The sequence below is a fragment of the Equus przewalskii genome, chromosome 13 (genome assembly GCF_037783145.1).
Source record: "Equus przewalskii isolate Varuska chromosome 13, EquPr2, whole genome shotgun sequence".
Lineage (NCBI taxonomy): Eukaryota > Metazoa > Chordata > Mammalia > Perissodactyla > Equidae > Equus > Equus przewalskii.
In genome coordinates this window covers 34,087,120-34,102,149 of record NC_091843.1, presented here as the reverse complement: position 1 = coordinate 34,102,149, position 15,030 = coordinate 34,087,120, and the positions used below count along the sequence as shown (strand labels likewise).

General features: G+C 43.8%; 1 protein-coding gene across 2 annotated transcripts in view; it reads left to right on the top strand.

The window, feature by feature from the left end:
• Positions 1 to 15,030, top strand: part of LOC103564292 (microtubule-associated protein homolog maph-1.1-like) — a 42,591-nt gene that overhangs the window by 12,416 nt on the left and 15,145 nt on the right. Inside the window, exon 4 of one of the 2 annotated variants that reach the window (XR_011525514.1) lies at positions 12,712 to 12,984. The exons of the other annotated variant lie outside the window; for it this stretch is intronic. The gene's annotated coding sequence lies outside the window, so the exon portion shown is untranslated. The remainder of the gene's footprint in view (positions 1 to 12,711; positions 12,985 to 15,030) is intronic. 2 annotated transcript variants of the gene reach the window in all.

Below are 15,030 nucleotides of genomic sequence, written 5' to 3'. Positions count from 1 at the left end.
ACAGAGACTGTGATGGCTGTACCGCAGATGGGGGAAAGCGCAGAGGAGTCTCTGCCGCTGAGAGTAGCCAGAGGGGCTGAAAGTGTGGGCTCCAGCCATTGACATCGTGTGGTGGGCAGCTGGGTGAAAATGCAGGTTCTGACCCCCACCCCAGGCCCGCCGAGGCCCTACCTCTGGATATGGTGCCCATGAGCCTGCATTTAGCATGTTTCCTGGTGAAGAGCTACAGTCTTACTTTAATATCAAGGGGAAAGAGGCTGGGGAAGGCTGGGGTCCCAGTCAGGGGAGCAAGTATGTTTAAACAGTGCCTCGTGGATGGCTGCCTTTTTAGGAGTCTCCTGATTTTGCTCTCACATGTCTTCACAGCAGTTTTCATCATGCAGCGCTTGCCTTATGAACATCAACTTATTACACTGCTGTTCTAAGACTCCACGTCTGGAGAATGTGACGGGGGAGCAATCACTCTTCCTGCTTCTCTCCCCAGACACGTTTCTGCTCCCAGAAGGCTGCTTGCACAGACCCTAACACCTTTCCAGGTCCTCCCCTCTTTTTCGTATTTCTTCTGGTCTTTGCTATTGCTCTTCCATTGTTGGTGCTCCTAGAATGTGTGAAGACCCTATTCCCTTTGTGAAGTTCAGAGACGAAATTCATGTGAATCACTTCACGTTTGCAGTTGAGGCACAGACGGTTTGTACCTAATTTAGCATGGACTGGATTGAGAGAATTGGAGCTTGTGTGTTTATCCTCTTGCCTGGCCTTCCCCTCCCTCCTTTCTGCATTTGTTTCTCTCTTGTCTCTAGCTCCCATTGCAGATTTCATTTATCAGTCTGGTCTGCCTTGGTGATGCCGACATAGGAGGCAGGGCTGAGTCTGTGCCTGGCAGGGGGATTAAGAGGAGGCTGTAGGGGCGTTGTGGGAAGAAAGGAATAAATGCATGTAAAATACCTTGCTACAACTCAACAACAACAAAAACAAACAACTCAAATATGAAAATGGGCAAAGGACTTGGATACACATTTCTCCAAGGAAGATATACAAAAGGCCAATAAGCACATGAAAAGACGCTCAACATTGCTAACCAGTAGGGAAATGCAAATCAAAACCACAAGGAGATCTCACTTTGCACATTAGGATGGCTATTATCAAAAACCAGAAAATAAGCGTTGGCAAGGATGTGGAGAAATGGGAACACTTGAGCACTACAGGTAGGAATGTAAAATGGTACATTGCTATGGGAAACAGTATGGCATTTGCTCAAAAAATTAAAAATGGATTTATCATATGAACCCACAATTCCACTTCTAAGTATATACCCAAAAGAATTAAAAGCAGGGACTCAAAAAGATATTTGTATATGCATGTTCATAGCAGCATTGTTCACGATGGTCAAAAGGTAGAAACTACCCAAGTGTCCACTGACAGATGAATGCATACACAAATATGGTCTATACATATGATGGAATATTATTCAGCCTTTAAAAGCAAGGAAATTCTGACACATGCTGCAACATGGATGAACCTTGAGGACATTATGCCAAGTGAAATAAGCCGGTCACAAAAGGATAAATACTGTAAGATTCCATTTATCTTAGGTAGTTAGAGTAGTCAAATTCATAGAGACAGAAAATAGAATGGTGATTGCCAGGGGTTGGAGGAAGGGAAAAATGGAAAGTTGTTTTTAATGGATACCAAGTTTCAGTTTGGGAAGTTGGAAAAAGTTCTGGAGATGGGCGGTGGTGACGGTTGCGCAGCAATGTGAGGGTACTTACTGCCACTGACCTGTATACTTAAAAACAGTTAAAATACTGTAAAATGTGGTAAAATGTATATTTTACCGCAATTTTAAAAAATGGAGGCCATAGAGTACCTACCTTAAGCGTTGTAAATAACAGCCAGTATTTACTGAGCCTTTACTGTGTGCTGGGCTCTGCTCTAAGAACTTTAACACGTATGTTTCATGTAATCCTCACACAAACTTTGAAGACAAATTTTTTCTTTTCTTCTTCTTCTTTTTTTTTTTTTTCCATTTCATAGATGTAGAGACTGAGGCCCAGAGGGGCTAATGGCCAATCACCTAGTGAAAGGCAGACACAGGTTTGAAACCCAAACCTGGTCCAAGTGAAGCCTCAGGCGTGACTCCTTAGAGTAGGGACTTAGCTTGGCACTGCTGTTTCCCAGTGCCTAGAACAGCACCTGGCACGTAGTAGGCTTTTAATAAAACATGCTGACTGAGTGAGTAACTCCGGAGCCTGTGCTCTCAACCTCTCTGCCAAATGAGATCATGCATGGAGAGCACCCAGCATCGTGCCTGGCACACAGTACATTGTCAATAAATAGCAACACTTCTCATTACCATTACGGCCCATCCATACGGTGGGGAGCTCTGAGGAGGGATATCAAATGCATCCCCCAAGGCTGTCCTGTGAGCCAGGGTGGGCCATCAGAGTGGCTTGTTCCTTCCGCAGCCCACCCCTAGCCTCCCCTCCCTCTTGGCTTCCTTTTGCCATTTTAGTGCTTTTGTTCCTCTGTTCCCGGTTGGACTAAGCTTCATTAAGAACAAGGAGGTGACGTTTTTGTGTCCCCGTCTACACCGGCCACACACCGGGCTCTGGGCTTAAAGGGCACTGGAGAAATAGTGGGGAAACTCCATGTGCTTTCTGAACTCGGGGGCTTCTCTTCCCAGAGGGCACAGTGGACCCCAAGGAACTCACGCCCAGGCAAAGCCCTTACTTCCTGCTTCGTCTGCAAGACCCCGATGGTTAGCTGTGGTATCCGAAGGTAATTCTATGCAAGTTGGGAGGCATTCTGGTCAGAAACAGGAAAAAAGAAAAGAAAGGACTTGTGGAATATTGATAGGAAAGACAAATTCCCCAAATGATCTACTAATACACTTAAGAAAGAGGGCGGCCACTCGAAGTTAGGGTGCTGCTCCACATCTTTATTTGTCCATCCAATGCAGTGTTCATGGGTGTGCACTTCCCCATGGCTTTCCTCTCTGTCCGTCCTTCTGCCTGTCAGATGGCCCCGCCTGTGCTCAGTCCTGTAGGCAGTCGTTTTGTCTTTGGCCTCACAAACAGGAAGTGCCCACGTGGGGAGGTCTGCCAACCCGGGAAGTGCATGGCTCTGGGGTGTCCCCTGGGTGAGGAGTGGGGGCCTTTTCCCTTTGCCCCAGGAGAGCAAAGAAGGGTCTCTATTGTGACTACAATAGAAGCTCCTTTGGAGAGAACTGTACCGTTCGTTTTCTCTAAGGTCTTGGTTTTTTCAGCAAATAGATAATTTTTTTTCAACCAGCCAGTTTCTGATGCCTCTTGGAGAGATTCTAAACAAATTGCTGATCTTCTTTTTTTCCTATTTCACCCACGTGGATCAGTCCCTGGAGTACCTCCGCCTTCCCCACTCCAAAAAGCCTAGGTCTGCAGGATCATTTCACGGAGGGAGGGTGGTGTATAAACTACTGTTTTCTAACATTTAAAAATTTGCATACCACTGCATGATTTTTTGGTTGCTGTATCTATGTACCCTCTGTATTACTTACTTAATATTTTTCTTTACAGTCAGCTTTTAAACTTTGGCATTACCCTAATCAGTTATTATCTATGAAGTCATGGATTTTATGTTTCATTGTATACATACACATATTTACACACACACACTTTTAAATAAATAAACAGTAAAAAAAATTACTGGTATACCACTAAAATCATCAGTTATATGTGCCTTACCTTGGGAGCCCCGGCCTAAACTACGGTACTAAAAGTAGATGTGGGAGGTGGGTCCTCTCAGGCTTGAAGTGAACAAGGATCAGCTGTGGCCAGGGGGGATCTTCCTGGCCAGTGGGTTAGGATCTCACCTGCTTCTCTCCTGCGTGAGACCCAGAGCATTCTCTTCAACTCTGGGGGCAAACAATTAGAAGGTGCTGTGTAGAAACACTCCTGGTAGCATTAAGGCATTCTCCCCAAGTTCCTGTTCTTCCTTCTTTTAATGGAGCTGCTTTCACCCTGCTCCACCACACCCTGGGTCCAGCCGCTGTTGGGCAGGCAAATCAGCTGACTTGAGGCCCTGCCTTGGAACTCTGGACAGTATCCTCCGTCCCAGAGGGGGCTGGTTAGCCACAGCTTTTCTTTGCTTGATGTGTCTCCTAACCCTCTTTTTTTAAAGGCTTATTTTTAAATTACTTATGTATTTTATTGAGGTATAACTTTTTAATCTTAAACAGCTTGATGAATTTTTATATAAGGATACAGCCATGAAGCCCCCACTCGGATGGAGATATAGTCTTGTGCTTTCAATGCTGTAGCTAGCGGCCACTGCGGCCGTGGGGCAGTTGAAGTGTGGCCAGTGGGAACTGAGATGTGCCACTTTTGACAACTTAGTACAAAAAAAGGGAACATATATCATTGAGAACTTTTACATAGTGATGAAATGTCCAAAGGACAATATTTTGTATAAAAATATATCATTAAAATTAATTTCACCTGTTTATTTTTAGCTTTTTTAATATGGCTAGTAGAAAATTTTAACTTACGTATACAGCTTGTGTTATATTTTTTATGGACAGCACTGATATGGAACATTCCCAGCACCCTAGAAGGCTCCCTCATGTTCCCTTCCCATCAAGACCATCCTAAAGGTGACCCCTATTCTGATCTCTGTCATCATAGATCTGTTTGGCCTGTTCTTGACCTTTATGTCAATGGAATAATATGGTATGTACTTTTTAGTACCGGGCTTTTTTCACTCAACATTAAATCTGTGAAATTCATCCATGTTGTGTGTTAAAGTAGTATGTTCTTTTCACTGTTCTGTCGTGTTCTGTGGTAGAGTTGGCAGCAATTTATTTTACCCATTCTATTGCTGATGCACGTTGGTGGTGTCCCAGTACTGGGCTATTGTGTGTGGTTTTTTTTTTTTAAGATTTTATTTTTCCTTTTTCTCCCCAAAGCCCCCTGGTACATAGTTGTATATTTTTAGTTGTGGGTCCTTCTAGTTGTGGCATGTGGGACACCGCCTCAGCGTGGCTTGATGAGCGGTGCCACGTCCGCACCCAGGATCAGAACCTGCGAAACCCTGGGCCACCGAAGTAGAGCGCGTGAACTTAACCACTTGGCCACGGGCTATTGTTAATAAACGGGCTGGCCCTGGGCTATTGTTAATAAAGCTATAATGAATGATTCTGTACATGCACTTTGGTGTACATAAACACTCATTGCTATTGGTGTATAGCCAGGAAAGGAACTGGGCCATGGGGTAGATGTATATTTTGCTTTAGTAATACTCCCAAACAGTTTTCCAAAGTGTTTGTGACTATTTACATTCCCATCAGCCGTGGAGGAGAGTCCCAGTTGCTCCACATCCTCACCAATGCTTGGTAATGTCAGTCCTTTTGTTTTTAGCCAGTGTGGTAGAGAGGCAGTCGAGTTTTGATGTGAAAATAATTCTTACCATTTTATTCTCTTTGCAAGGTAATAACACCCACCTAGACAATGTGTAAAACATACACATAGGCAAAATGAAGATGATAAAAATACCCATCTTCTCAAATCAGCTACTGTTAACATTTGATATGTATCCATCCATACATTTATCAGTCTATATACTGATAAAAATGTCATCCTGCTACAATAATATTTTTTCTAACAATTTATCATGACCATCTGTCCATGTCTAAGAGTATTCATCTAGAGCAGTTTTCAAAAGCTAAATAATGTTCCATTTTATGGATGTGCTATGATTTAATCAACTCCCTTCTTGAGCATTTAGGCTATTGACAATTTTTCACTATTTAAACAATGTTATAATGAGCACTCTAGCCGTTAAATCTTTGCTTAGAGCCTTACGATTTTTCTAGTGGTGGAGTTGCTAGTTAAAAGGATGATACGCATGATTTGAGGCTGCCAAGCTCTCCTGCTGAGTGGTTCCCTTCCCACCTTTGACAACAAAAACCTCTCTCTTATCAATGAATGCCGATTGGAAGCCAAGAGCGAAAGAGAATTCTCTCTAGAACACAGAGTTGCTCCTTCCTAGATCTAAAGTGCAGGAGACACTAGCTCCATGAGAATGCTAGGTCATCTATAATCCAAAAGCACAGGCAGGTCGTGTTCCTCTGGGGCAGAGGGGGAGCTGTTGGGTTTCCCAAGGAGATATTTAGAACAAGAAAGGGAAAAGTGTACCTGTGAGAGGGCAAGTGCTAACTGGATGAGCCAGAGAGACCAGAGGGGGCCTCAGGTGGGGTCTATAAAAAGGGATGGGGGAAGAGCAGAGCATTGTGACTTGGCTGGTATTAGTGCTGATAATCCATATCCCCAACAGCCCCACTGGTCTCCATCCATTGATGTGGGATGTTTACTCTGTGAGAGGGTGAAGCAAGGACTGGAAGTAGACAGAAGGACTTGTGCCCCCTTCCCCCTTCTTTGAACTGGACTTGAGCACTTTACAGAGAGGGGGGCTTATAGCAAGACGCTGATGGAGCTATTCAAAATGGACTTCCCAAGATTCAGGGCAAATCAGAGCTGCCTGAGGGCCCAGGTGACCTGATATAGCTCAGAAGCAGCTATTCCACCCCCAGGAAACACTCTGCTCTGGGGCTAGGAAGAGCTACCGGCCCCTCATGATGGTTCGCGCAGAGACGATGCTCCTGCAAGGGGGTTCAGGGGTCAGACGCCTGAAGAAGTGGGGTCAAAGATTAAAAAGAAAAGTACTTTACTCACTAGAAGTTATGAAGGCCACTGGACACTCAAGGGGAGGGAAATCGAACTCCACCTTTTGAAGGGAAAAGTATCATGGATTTGCACATGTATTTGAAAACAACAAGCAAGTATACATCCTCCCAGTCGGGACCTCTATAAAACATTACTGGGAGTAAAGAGTATTATTAGTTAATAAGTGTTATTGATGTGTAAGTGATAACCGATTAACCATTGGGAGAAAGACAGCAACAAAAACTTGGATCCCTACTTGACATTTTACACCACATTAAATAAATTCCAGATAGTTTAAATATTTAAGTGTACAAAAGTATTGGAAGAAAATTCAGATAAAGAAAATTGAAGTCAAGAAGGATATTGAGGGGCCGGCCCCCTGCCCAAGTGGTTAAGTTCGTACACTTCGCTTTGGCGGCCCAGGCTTTCACCAATTTGGATCCTGGGTGTGGACATGGCACCACTCATCAAGCAATGCTGAGGCGGCATCCCACATGCCATGACTAGAAGAACCCACAACTAAAAATATACAATGGTGTACCGGGGGGCTTTGGGGAGAGAAAGAAAAAATAAAATCTTTAAAAAAAAAAAAAAGAAGGATATTGAATTATGACACCAAAGCTTAGGCAACACAAAAGAAATGATTGGGGCTGGCTCCGTGGCTGGGTGGTTAAGTTTGTGCGCTCTGCTTTGGCGGCCCAGTGTTTCACTGGTTCGAATCCTGGGCGAGGACATGGCATCACTTGTTAGGCCATGCTGAGGTGGCGTCCCACATGCCACAACTAGAAAGACCCACAACTAAAAATACACAACTGTGTACCAGGGGGCTTTGGGAGAAAAAGGAAAATTAAAAAAAAAAATCTTAAAAAGAAAAAGAAATGATTGATAGATATGATCGCATATGAATATTGAATACTTCAGAAGAGGAAAACAAGTTAAAAGACAAATGAAAGCTAGAGAGAAATATTTTCAACTTGTAAGACAGACAAGAACTAAACTCTTATTATAAAGAGTTCTTACAAATTCATGCACACACACACACACACACACACACGCAAAATATGTCCCAGAAACGTGTCTCCTCTCCTGAGTGACTGGATTGTAAATGTTCAAGGTGAGGATTGTCAGAATCGTCTTTGTACTGCCCACAGAACATTATACATCGTCAGTGCTCAGATCACGTCTGTTGATTTCAGCTCTTTATTGCAGTTCCAAAAATGTCTGCACCTCTTTCTGTTCCTCACCCTCAAGTGCTCTTCTCTCTCACGCAGAGGAATCTCATTAAGATGCTTCCTGTGCAGTGTGTGACTCAGAGCTAGTTTATGGCACAAGCACTGCTGATTTCAGCAAGAAATAGTCCCCAAGGCGTAGACTGCGTTCCTGCAGTGCCCGAAGAGTGAATTAAAACTAGAAAGTCCTTGCATCCGTTCAGCACCTCCTTCTTATGCCCTTAGTATGTATCTGGGGCCGTATTTCTTAAAGCTAAGTTTGTGCTCCTAAGGGAGAGTGCAGATAAGAAGAGGCCTGGTCAAGAAGAAAGGGCCTGGGCTGGGAGGTCTGGATTTAGTGCTAGCTCTGCTGCTTTTCATCTGCTGACCAGACATGCCCCTTCCCCCTCTGGGTTTAGTTTTTCCCTCTATAAAACCCGTCGGGGGCTAGGTGGTCCCCCCAGGGTCCTCCAGCTCTAACATCTGAGGATTCAGCTCACTTTTTCTTTTTAATGTGTGGGCTTTAATAGCCATTTAACCTTATTTGACAAGTTTTGGAAATCCTTTGAGAGTCCTTCTCGGATTTTGGAACCCACTGAGAGTAGAATAGAAAGTGCTTTCAATTACTGAAGTTGTTCCTCCATTTTCTAAAAAAGATTTCATTCCACTCACTTGGAAAAAGTAACATTGCAACAGAGTGAAATGACTAAAGAGGCGGTAATCAGATTAGGTGACGGGGCTGCCCTGGTCTCCATGAGTGCTGTGGCGATGCATGTTGCCCTATAATTTGAAGAGTGCCAGTTGGGTTTCTAGGGACTCAGTATCCTCTGTTACCCCAGGGCACTATCCAGACCAGGGCTGGCTCCAGACACAGACAGAATAAGCTATGAGTTTGTTTTCAGGTCCTTCCTGCCCCACAATAGCCTTCTATCTGTCTATGATATTGGAAATTTCTAACACTCGCATTTCCCCTTTGAATTAAGGTCTTTGGCAGCAATTCTTTCTGGTTACCCAGCATGTCCCTCCCACCACCTACCCTCATACATCTATCCCCCTTCTTCTGATCTGGCCACAGATGTGGGTGTGGGAGCCAGTGGGGGCCAAACATTAGACTTCATTTTCCTGGACACATGATTGATCCAAGGATGGGCATGACATAATGATGCTGGGAGAGAGAGAGTCCCTGTCGCTACCTCTAAAACTATCCCGGGCCTCTACGCTGAGAGGATGTAAGTCTGAGCTGCTGGTGGCCATCATTCTTGCACGTGGAGAGAGCCTGATGTGGAATGGGGCCAAGCAGAGGCTATAGGGATAAGAGATGGAGACAGTATCATGGAAAGAGGGCACCAAAGCAACAAGAAACAAGAGGGAGATTCGGAAGGGTGGGGATGATAAGAGCTAGAAAGAGAGAGATTCACCTTGAAGCTGAAGCCTTGGTTCCTGTAACTCCCCCTTAGAGTCTGTAAGCTGTTCCGCTATTTTCTTGGCCACATAAGCAAATAAATCCTCTTTGTGCTTCAGTAAGTTTGAATTTGGATGTGTCCTAAATAATGTATTATTATATCTCCAGGAAGCTCTTCTTAAATTGTGGATGTGTTATCCAGAGGGAAAACACATGAGATGAGGAATGTAGATTAGATTTTCAAGTAAGCTAACTGGTACATAGATCAGATAAATTTTGACAAGGAAGATAAAACAAGGGTATTGCTAGAGAAAGGAGGTATTGCTAGAAAGGGGCAAAACTCTTGTACGTGGCTGGTAGGAATATAAAATGGTGCAGCCACTGTGGAAAACAGTGACTTCCTCAAAAAAAAAGAACAGATGTTACCTTATGTCCCAGTAATCCTACTCCTAGGTGCATACCCAAGAGAACTGAAGACGTATATTCACACAGAAACCTGAATATGAGTGTTCGTAGTAGCATTATTAATAGTAGCCACAAAGGAGAAACAACCCAATTTCAATTAACTAATGAATGGATACACAAAATGTGATATGTCCATACAGTAGAATATTATTTAGCAATAAAAAGGAATGAAGTTCTGATACATGCTACAACATGGATGAACTTTGAAAATGTTATGCTAAGTGAAAGGAGCCAGTCACAAAGGCCACATATTGTATGATTCCGCTTCTATGAAATGTTCAGAACAGGCAAACCTATAAACACAGAAAGTAGGTTAATGGTCCCCAGGGGCTGGGGTAAAGTGACTTGTAAAAGGGTGAATTTTTGGTATGTAAATTACATTTCAATTTTAAAAAAGATTACTCTTGTTATTCTGGTCATTCCCATCATTAGATCACACCATCCAGAATACATTTTGTGGTTTGACTCTGATTCTCCCCCAGACATCCCTCCTCCAGCCTCCCATCCCATCCCAAATCCTCCTCAATATTTAGAGCCCTTGGGACACTGCCAGGGGTGAGTAGGAACAGGGGCCGACTCCCCTTTCCAAGGACCTAGACCCTTTTGTGCTTGCTCAGTTATTTTGCTGGGGGAAAGGACCAGTCTTATCAACTCAAAGGAGATAGGCAGCAGTGGACCAAAACTAATTTCCAATTTTGCTTAAATTTACTTGTCAAAGGCAGAAATATTCAATTTCATGGATACTCCCAATTCCCCACACTGGGAACAGATTTCCAGGAAGCAATTATGTAGAACAAAATGTAATGGGTAACAGGGGCTACCTTGTGAATTATTCATAATTTGATAATGGTTTTAACCCAATTTTTAACATGACCTGCTATTGGTGTTAACTTCTGGAAAGTTCCCAAAGTAAGCAACACAGAGGCTCCCTTTAGTTATGCTTATATAACCATAAACCTCCTGCCTTTCCCCAAACCACCTGAATCATTAACATCAAAAGAGGCCTGGGATCCTTTTTCCTCCTCAAGTCTACAAAGCAAAGGTCAGTGCTGCCTTGCAGACTTCTTCCCGCTTACCGGTCACTCCTCCTGACAGTTGGCTCAGGGAGGTTGGTGTGGCATAATGCCCAACAGAGTGCCTGGCTCCCAGAAGGGACACAGTACTTACTTGTTTCTGATTGTTTGAATGAATGAGTGAGTGAGTGAGTGAATGGTGGAAAGATGAGGTATAAGGAAGATGGGCTAAGTAGTTTTGCGACTTACCAGTTGTGTAATGTGGGCAAGTGTATTGCCCTCAGTTTCTTTATCTGTAATATGGAGACAATCATACCTGCCTTGCTGGGTTACTGGGAGAATCTGAGAACATAAGTGCTCAGTAAGCAATAGCTTTTATCATAGTCTTTCTTTCCAGTAGAAGCCCAATAACTTCCCCCAAATCTGGCAAACTATGAGTCAGCCAAAGCTTCCTTAGGGGCCAAAGGTTCCCCAAACCAAACCTGGCTGTGTATCAGAATCACCTGGGGAGATTTTTTAAAATATAACTTTCCAGATTCTACCTCTGGAGATTCTGATTCAGTAGCAATGAGAAGAGCCAGAGGACATACTTTTTAGTTTTGTTTTTTAAACTAAGGTAAAATTTATCTACAGTGAAATACACAGGTCTTCAGAGTGTAATTGTGTGAGTTTTGACTAATTTATAGATATGGAACATCTCCATGGCCCCAGAAAGTTACGTCAACCCCCATCCTGCATAGACCACCGCTGTTCGGATTTCCATCACCATAATGAACTTTGCCTGTTCTTGAATGTCCTGTCAATAGAATCACACAGGATTCACTTTTTTGTGTCTGGTTTCTTTTGCTTCTCGTAATGTTTTGAGCTTCATCCATGTTGTGGCACATATCATATCAGCAGTTCATTCCTTTTGATTGCTAAGTAGTATTCCACTGTTAACCTAAAAATAAAGAGCCAGTGCCGGCCCTGTGGCCGAGTGTTTAAGCCCACGCGCTGCACTTCAGTGGCCCAGAGTTTTGCCGGTTCAGATCCTGGGCGCGGACATGGCACCTCCCATCAGGCCATGCTGAGGCGGGTCCCACATAGCACAGCCAGAGGCACTCACAACTAGAATATACAACTATGTACTGGGGGGCTTTGGGAAGAAAAAAAAAAAGAAGATTGGCAACAGTTGTTAGCTCAGGTGCCAATCTTTAAAAATAAAATAAAATAAAATAAATAAAGAACCAAAATGAGAGGCAGAGAGGCGTTTAGTTTGAGGTCAAAGAATTGCAATTCGGGGAGCACAGACTCAGGTAGAAATCCAAATAGTGTCCTGATTACAGGAGAGGGGCTCAGGATTTTTATGGGAAAAAGGGAGGAAGATGAGGTAAATTGTATTAAAGAAGAGTTCATTGGTGCTAGATGAGGCAAGGCTGGGTTTATATTTCATTTGTTGGTTAGTGATTGAGTCACAGCAAAGTCCAATTTAATCAGTCCTTACAAACAGGACATTCTTGTCTTTACTGGCTTCTTGAATGTTGGCATTTCGGTCCAGTTTGGAAGATAAAGAAAACAAGAAGTGCAAAGCAATTCCTCTGAAATGGCTGCTCTGGCTCTATTTTAATCTGGTTCCACTCACGTCATCTCTCACACCACCATGTGGCTGTGCCTCAGTTTGTTTCTCTCTGCACATGTCAAGGGGCTTTTTAGGGTTGTTTTCCACTATGAGGAATAAAGCTGCTATAAATATGTTTTCATTTATCACAAGGCAACACCTAGGAGTGGAATTGCTGTGTAATAACATAGGGATATGTTTAACTTTATTTTTTAAAATGCTTCAAATGATTCTGATAGTCAGGCAGATTTGGGAATCCCTGAGATAGCGAAAAACCAACCTTGATGATTCGACTGATGATTTGTTGAGTTTTTGTTTCATTGTGCAGGTGTCAGAGACGACTTCCTTCACCAGGGAAACATCTTCTGTCCCCTGTCTCTCAGCTGAGGAGCCCAACACTCCTCTCTTGCTTGTCAACTTCTTACCAGAGAAGAGAGTTCCCAGCCAAGGATCCCCATGAGTCTCTTGGATTATGTCATCCAGAGAGTTCCAGGAAGCAGTGGGGGGTGAAGGAACCAGATGAGGCTGCCAACCCAGCAACACTTGCTCTAACCTCGGAATTGCTTGCTTAGGATGAAAGGCCAACCCTCCAGTCACTGAGGTGGGTGGGGAGGGCTTAGCCCTTTCCCACTGGGCCACAGCAATCACACCCCCAGACACAGGCACAGGCGTGGTGTGGTTTGGGACTAAGGCCAACAGTAGAACACATGGAACTCTGGGGGAAGAGCAGTGGGCAGGGCCCCGTAGACTCCTCAGGGTCAGGAAATTGGAGTCAGAGTTGGGTTCTGTAATCTGTGAGGCAAGAAAAAAAGTTGTCAAAACACAATCATTTTTTGTTCTAAGGGTCGTGCTAGCTGTTGACTCAGGAATTATATATATATATGTGTGTGTGTGTGTATATATATATGTATTATATTTATAATATAATATGCATATATATATATTTTTTTTTGGTGAGGAAGATTGGCCCTAAGCTAGCATCTGTTGCCAATCTTCCTGTTTTCGCTTGAGAAAGATTGTCACTGAGCTAACATCCATGCCAGTCTTCCTCTGTTTTGTATGTGGGATGCCGCCATAGCATGGCTTGATGAGCGATGTGTAGGTCCACACCTGGGATCCGAATCCATGAACCCCTGGCTGCCAAAGTGGAGTGCGTGAACTTAACCACTACACCATCAGGCCAGCTCCAGGAATTATATATTTTTTCTTTCTGAAATTGCTTTTCCTTTTTGAGATTATTAGAATTTCACAAAACGGGTGAAGATATTTGGGAGCTGAAGTGATGTTCTAATCTAGTGTTTCCCAAAGGGTGGTACATGCGTATGGTACTCAGGATGGTTTCAGGGCTTACACAGATGAGTATAATTAAAAATAAGTATTTGTGGGGCTGGGCTCCGTGGCCGAGTGGTTAAGTTTGTATGCTCTGCTGCAGCCGCCCAGGGTTCGGATCCTGGGCATGGACATGGCACCGCTTGTCAGGCCACGTTGTGGTGGCGTCCTACATCCCACAACTAGAAGGACCTGCAACTAAGATATACAACTGTGTACAGGGGGAGTTTGGGGAGATAAAGCAGAAAAAAAAAAAAAGATTGGCAACAGTTGAAAAAAATAAGTATTTGTTTTAACACGTAGAAAAAATAAAACTAGCACATTAAATATGTGATTTCATGGATGTATTGCTCAGTAGGGAGCCAGTTTCAAAAGATAATCAATTTTCAGAAAAATATTAAGTATGTAATAGTACAGGTGATACGCAGGTGTGACAAAAGTTATGAAGGTGGAGATGAGTGACTGAGGTTTAGAAAACTGCCCCGTCAAACCATGCATTTAACAGATGAGGAAACCAAGGCCCCGAGACATGAGTCGTTTCTTCAAAGTTAGACTTCACCAGAGCTAGGCCCAGATCCCCAGAGTTACCTGGTTCCTGGCCAGGGCTCATTCCACTCCACCTGTTACTTCCCTCTTGTAAGAAGGGGAAGGCATCTCAACAACCTTATAGCCTAGCCCCTAGATTCAAAGTCAAATGCATTTGCAGAAACAGCCTACAGTTTGCTCAGACCACAAAGTCAGGAGTCCATTAATAGGTCCAGACTCCAGGAAATCTGAGTTAATGAGAAGGAACCAGATAACCAAGATCTTGGTAACTCTCCTCATATGAAATAATTGGGGGAGAAGAGGACAGAAGTGGAATGGGCAGCTCGCCCTCCCATCCCTGCGTCTCCTCCCTCCAGAAGATTAAAAATGGCCTCTAAGACGAGGCACTAAAACTGTGCATGAGTGCCCTATGCGGGCAGTCTACTCCTGCAAAGGTTTTTCGAGGCCACAGAGAGGGCCCTGCTTGTTTACAGAAACAGCTTTAGGCAGCTGGAAACATGTAAGGGCTCAGCTTCCCAGATGGCTGTCATCTTTGAGTCTTCACAAATCCCACAGGGAGATGTACAGGAGGCAATTCAGTTAGAATTCTAGCATTTGCTGATCCCCGCAGCACTGAGAGTGAAAAGGGCAGGCATTGGAAATGCAACAGGCACTTGAACTTTTCCAGCTGGAAAACATAACTGACAGTGGGAGAGAGGGTCTGTGTTACTCTTTTTCTTCTCTGAATGGGACCTTATGTCCCTTGCTGAGACATCCCTGACCTCTACAATCT